Source organism: Ailuropoda melanoleuca, chromosome 8, assembly GCF_002007445.2.
Source record: "Ailuropoda melanoleuca isolate Jingjing chromosome 8, ASM200744v2, whole genome shotgun sequence".
Lineage (NCBI taxonomy): Eukaryota > Metazoa > Chordata > Mammalia > Carnivora > Ursidae > Ailuropoda > Ailuropoda melanoleuca.
The window spans coordinates 76,956,516-76,963,575 of record NC_048225.1 but is presented as its reverse complement, the minus strand read 5'-3'; positions in this window follow the sequence as shown (position 1 = coordinate 76,963,575).

The following is a 7,060-nucleotide window of genomic DNA, read 5'->3' as shown; positions in this document are numbered from 1 at the left end:
CTTATCTTAGTATAATATTCATAGCTAACTCCTCAAGGTTGTTCGTTCTTTACTTAGCAAATGGAAACTGCCTACCTTCAGTTGGCACCATTCCATCAAGCAATATTCCACAATGTTGCCTGTGACTCAGTGTTTTTTCCATTGGCACACCAGCCTGAGATTGCCTCCTTACTGTGGAACATCCTACTGTATTCACGGCTGGAGTCATCAAACTGGATAGACGAGTGCCTTGGACTGAACAACTCTAGAGGCTTTGCCAGTTCTCACCTGAACTGAATTAACTGGTAACTCTGGGAAAGTTATATAAAATCGTGTAAAAAAGACAAGTGAAACTTATCTTGAAATCGAAACATATTTTCAATGCAAGTTTAGAAGGATCAAATGTAAAAAACCAACCAACCAAACAAAAAAACCCAGCAATTACCAGCCAAGGAATCCCTTAAGATCAGAGAGACCTTGCCTTACTTCTCCTGATTTCTCCATTGCCAAGTAAAGTGTCCAAGAGGCTGTAAGACAACACATGCATACACACACACACACACACACATGCTTGGACACACATTAAATATATATTTATACATTATAACATAAGTAATATGTATTTATATATTATGCTGTTATGAAAATAACCAATATATAACGCATGCATATTATATATTCATACATTTACTGAACTGCAATTGATTAGCTTAGGGAAATGGTATATTATGAGATTTTTTTCATCTGGTTAACCTCTCTTCAGATGTGTATCTCAGCCTAGATATTGCCTCCATTATAAAACTTCCCCTGAATGAGGTCAATTATTTAGTTCTCATTCTATTTCCACACTTTTTTTCTGTAATGGCCTTGTATATTTGTCTCTTTCCCTAGCCACCCATAAAAAAAGAAAATCAAACCAAACAAAAAACTAATACAAAATCTGAAGAATTACTTACTGTTTGGAATCTGGACTGAAAACAGATTTTCCATTTTGTAAAATGGCATGTCACTTCCTATTTAAAACCATCAAATGTCACCTTAGAATCCATAATGAATGGGCATTGCTGTTAAATCATATCTTGCCCAGTATCACGTAAGTCACCAAAGAAGTAGGAATTTCACCTATCAACCTAACTGAAAGAAGAGGGTCTCAGTATTCCTGAGACTAAGCATTCCCTAAATCTCCTGGATTTCCTTGGGCAGCCCTGGCAAAGATGACATATATGACATTTTCCCTTTATATTTTTCTACTTGGTCTTCCCATTTGACAAACTACTACATACCAGCTCCACCAGAGAAGAATGGTCATCACATTTACTGCATTCAACACCCAACTGTGACATGTGTTTATACAGAAATCTATGAGACAATTTATCTTCTGGTTTTCCATTTTTAGTTTTGGCCTTACATGATTCAATTTAAATATTCTGGCTCATGGCTAGATATGTTGGTTTGGGCACTGGGAACCTAAATGAACAAAGAAAGTCTGTGGCTTTTCTATATAAAATGATTCCATAGTACAACAAAAAAACATGTCGTTCCCCTTGCCCATTTAGAAAACATTACTGAATGTCTTCCATTTACCAAGTACAATGTTAAGGGCTTGAACACTGATGGATAAGTATTTCCACAGTGGTCATACCAGTTTGCATTCCCACCAACAGTGCAGGAGGATTCCTTTTTCTTCACATCCTCACCAACACTTGTTTCTTGTGTTTCTGATGTTAGCCATTCTGACAGGTGAGGCGATGTCTCATTGTAGTTTTGATTTGCATTTCCCTGATGATTAGTGATGTTGAGCATCTTTTCATGTGTCTCTTGGCCATCTATACATCTTCTTTGGAGAAACGTCTGTTCATATCTTTTGCCCATTTAATATTAATTGGATTATTTGGTTTTTTGGTATTGAGTTTTATAAGTTCTTTATATATTTTGGATACTAACCTTTTATTGGATATGTCATTTGCAAATATCTTCTCCCATTCAGTAGATTGCCTTTGAGTTTTGCTGTTTCCTTTGCTGTGCAGAAGCTTTTTATTTTGATGTAATCCCAGTAGTTTATTTTTGCTTTTATGTCCCTTGCTTCAGGAGACATATCTAGAAAAATGCTGCTACTGCCTGTGCTTACTTCTAAGATTTTTATCATCTCAGGTCTCACATTTAGGTCTTTATCCATTTGGAGTTTGTTTATGGTGTAAGAAAGTGGTCTGGTTTCATTCTTTTGCATGTAGCGGTCCAGTTTTCCCAACACCATGTGTTGAAGAGACTTTTTCCTATTGTATATTCATTCCTCCTTTGTCAAAGATTAGTTAACCATTTATTTGTGGGTTTATTTCTGGGTTTTCTATTCTGTTCTATTGATCTATATGTCTATTTTTGTGCCAGTACCATACAGTTTTGACTACAGCTTGTAAAAATACAACTAGAAGTCTGAAATTTGGTTTTCCTTTTCAAGATTGTTCTCGCTACTTGGGGACTTTTGTCAATTTTAAGATTGTTTGGTTTAGTTCTGTGGGAAATGCTGTTGGTATTTTGATTAAATCTGTAACAGATTGCTTTGTGTAGTATAGTTATTTGAACAATATTTTTTTCTTCCAACCTATGAGCGTGGAATGTCTTTCCATTTCTTTGCATCAGCTTGAATTTCATCCATGTTTTATAGTTTTCAGAGTACAGGTCTTTTACCTCTTTGGTTAAAAGATATCCCCTTTTCCGGGATATTTTATTGTCTTTGATGCAATTGCAAATGGGATTGTTTTCTTAATTTCACTTTCTGCTGCTTCATTGTTAGTGTTCAGGAATGCAACAGATTTCTGTACATTGAGTTTGTATCCTGCGACTTTACTGAATTCATTTATCAGTCCCACTAGTTTTTTTTTTTTTTTTTTTTAAGATTTTATTTATTTATTTGACAGAGATAGAGACAGCCAGCGAGAGAGGGAACACAGGCAGGGGGAGTGGGAGAGGAAGAAGCAGGCTCATAGCGGAGGAGCCTGACGTGGGGGCTCGATCCCAGAACGCCGGGATCACGCCCTGAGCCGAAGGCAGACGCCCAACCGCTGTGCCACCCAGGCGCCCCAGTCCCACTAGTTTTTGGTGGAGTCTTTAGGATTTTCTCTGTATAGTATCATGTCATCTGCAAATAGTGAAAGAAGGAAAACATAATTTGAATTTCAACTATTTCCTAGACCATCCTGATCAGGGTTGTTTTTAGTTCCTTCGAATGATCTGGAGATTGATACAAGTCTCTGTATATCTTTTAAAATTTATTGTACAAATAACATGTAAATATGTGTATAAATATGTATACTACACACATGTGTATGGTTGTATACATTTATGTATAATTAGCTGTACATATTCTCTATTAAATAAGTGTTTATTAATCTTAACAGATATTGTTGCTTTTATAACATTCTGAGTTTAAGACCCTATTTCTGTATCATGTCTATTATCTATCATCTATCTATCTATCTATCATCTATCAATATAACTTCAAGCTAAATGGGCCTTATTTGTCACAAGAGTAAATACTCTGGTATCTAGAGTAGGCAAAATCAGTTGTGCAGTATTCCTGAGTTCTGATATATTGAATATTTCTTTTTTTTTTAATTTTGAAATTCTCTTTATTTCTTTGTTCTATTGTTATTCTTGGCTAGTTTCTTTTTTTTTAATAATATTTTTTTATTATATTATGTTAGTCACCATACAGTACATCCCTGGTTTTTGATGTAAAGTTTGATGATTCATTAGTTGCGTATAACACCCAGTGCACCATGCAATACATGCCCTCCTTACTACCCATCACCAGCCTATCCCATTCCCCCACCCCCTCTCCTCTGAAGCCCTCAGTTTGTTTCTCAGGGTAATAGTCTCTCATGCTTCATTCCCCCTTCTGATTACCCCCTCTTTCTTTATCCCTTTCTTCTCCTACCGGTCTACATGGACGGCACTGGAGGAGATAATGCTAAGTGAAATAAGTCAAGCAGAGAAAGACAATTATCATATGGTTTCTCTCATCTATGGAACATAAGAACTAGGAAGACCGGTAGGAGAAGAAAGGGATATTGAATATTTCTGACTCAGTATGCTACATCATACACTATCCCAAGGATAAAGTTATGGTAAATACTGTATAAAAGGAATCTGACAAGGCATGCAGACCTGAATAACACAGGGTTTTGGAGGAATCTGATGTCCATCTAATATTTTCTCACAGATTTTAATACGCATCCCACCGTTTCCTCCACACAACATCTGCTTCACATATATTTCAACATATAGAGGTAGAAAAATAAGAGTTCTGGAATCCAAAAGATGGGATTCAACCCCTGTTCTATCAGTATGGGCTAGTGATTTATCCTCTCAAATGTCAGGCTCATCATTTTTAAATATGGAGATGTCAATACATTTTTGCACAAAGACACATAATAGGTACCCAATTCAACTGACTTAGAGCCAAGTTTCTATATATCTAACTCATCCCAAATTCAAAAGAACCATGAATACAGTTAAAATAGCATAATCAAGCATACCTTGGATACTTGTTTTTAAATCCAAAAAATGTAGAAAGATTTTCTTTTACTAGTTTTCCTGAATTCCTCATTTTGCAGCTCTTGAATGAGAACTACTAGATCCATTAAAAAATTTGGTCTTTGGCCTTTGCTTATATTAAGCTTTTAAAATGTTTTCTAACATTTGCTGATGTTTATACCTCTGAATATTTATTCCTCAGTTTTTACCACTCCCGCAAGAAAGAGCTCCTTCCTTTCTCCTCTCAATCCATTTCTAACCTGTGTTCTCAGATAATTTAGTTTATCTAGATCTTTCTGTTCTCTGAGGCTCTGTCCTCTAGTATTCATTTGGGCATCTATTTAAGGTCTTAATTTAGTTGTGTGGCAAATTCCTTGACACCTGTGACTTTTTATACCCCCCGAAGCTCTTAGAACAGTAGCAAGCTGATAGTAAATGTTCACCATGCTTTTGCTAGTTGTACTTAATTGAAAAAAATCTCATTCTAAGTATGAGATCCAGTGACAGGTCATAAATACAAAAGTTTGGGTTTGATGCTCTTTTAACTCTTGTCAGGTCCTAAGATGTCACATCCGAGATGTCAATTCTTATAGCTTACACCAAAAAATGAACCAATGGTGACTCATTACTCCAGAATTTCAAAAGTCTTCCCAACTATCACTTGTTCTAACTTGAAATTCCTTCATTTCTGAAGCCTGTTTCATGAAAAAAAGCCCTGGAATGTATTCTTCTTGAGATAAGCACGCTATCTTTCTTAAGATACTTTCATTAAGTTAGACGAATTAATGAGGATATAACAGAGCCCAACCTTGGTTAAGGGCAGAAGGAGGAACTGGATTTTATTTGGAACAGTTCCTCATTTGAATAAATGTTTACTGAAGTGAGTAAGCAGAGGCATTTCCATCTAAAATGTGGAAAGGAGACAGGAGAGGGAGCAGTTCAAAGAAGCAGGAGTCTAAATCTTCAGGGCTCAATTTTAAATTCTGTGCGTGTGCATGTGCATTACAGACATGATATGAGTACAGGAGTTCTAGGTACAACATATGGTTCTTCTAGGGTCAGTCTGTTACTCATCTCGGCATCCCAACATCTAGTACAGAGTCACAGAAACCCTTTATACTGAAATATTATTCCTGTCTGACTCCGGACTCTTTTTCAGAGACAGTTTATTGATCAAGGTAAAATAAGGCCACTAAAATGTGACAATACAGGCAGAAATATTGCTACAAATAGTGTGATACTAAGACTAGGTTAGAAGATGGTTAGTATTCTTTAGCTCAGGTTCCCACTCCACTGTGACCCACCACACAACCTCTGTCATCTTTAGCTTCCTCTTCTATAAATGAGGATTTTAAATCTTTAAGCCTTTTCCCCCCAATTAAAAAAATTTGATTCTCCCAGATTCAAAAAAAATTTCTTCAAAATATTTTCATTTAAACTTTTATTTAAATGAACTTCAGTTGAATAATGCCCCACCATAAATATTTCTTTTAAGTCATTATTTTCTAGGATTTTATGATGGATTCAATCTTTATTGTCTAAGAAGGGAAAAGAGATAAACACTTATGGAACATCTGATATAAACCAGATTTTTCATATTTATTTAATTCTCAAGCTTTATGAAGTGGAAATTTTCTCAATTTTAAAAGTAAGGAAACAAAGAAGTCAAGTATCATGCTGAAGGCCAGGTAAGAGCTAGGCAGTGCCAGGCTCTCCTTTCAGGTCTGAATGATTTTAAAATCCATGTTCTTTCTAGTACATGATGCTGGCATTCTGTAAAAAAAAAAGGTAAATATTCCATTTAACAGATGGAAAAACAGGTACAGAGAACCAAGGACTTCCTCAGTTTTGTAGTAAATCAGCATTTTTGGTGCGAGGAAGAAACTCGAGTATTTCGGAGTAGAGTATAAGCTCCCATCATGTGCTAGTGTAGGAAAATATCCTTTTGTATGATAACTTTATTTGATGCCAGCATAGAATTTTCAGGGTTTTATAATGATGAGATATGATAAAACTGAGCTTGTTGTATTTATATTCTTTTAAAATGAAATTCTGGTAATGCAGCAGTTTTTCTAGAGACTATTTCAGAATGAGCATATTTTATATCCTAGAAATTGATGAAACTTTCTTTTTCCAAAACATGGACCCTAGCCTCCCTACCTCCCCAATCCCTGCCTTACACATGCATGATATCTAGAGCATGAAAGGGCTTGATCTTGAACTTTATTTCTTCTTATAAAAGTAATTTTCTTATCTGAAAATAATTTGTAATGCTACTATACTTCCTCATGATTCAGAAAAGAACTTTTTTTTCTTCTGAATATTCCTTGTGTTGGTTTTTTTCATCCTCTCTCTGTGTGTTGGCTTCTAGCCCTCTGTTCCTTCCAGTGCATTTGGTCTTGTGCCAAATGAGAGTCATCACTTAGCCCAAAAGTATCATTTTCCAACACACAGAATCAAAAGGAAAACCCCGCCTATTACACCCACTGCTAATTACCATACCACAAAACTGACTAGTTGCATCACTGGACCATCACTTGTGAATTTC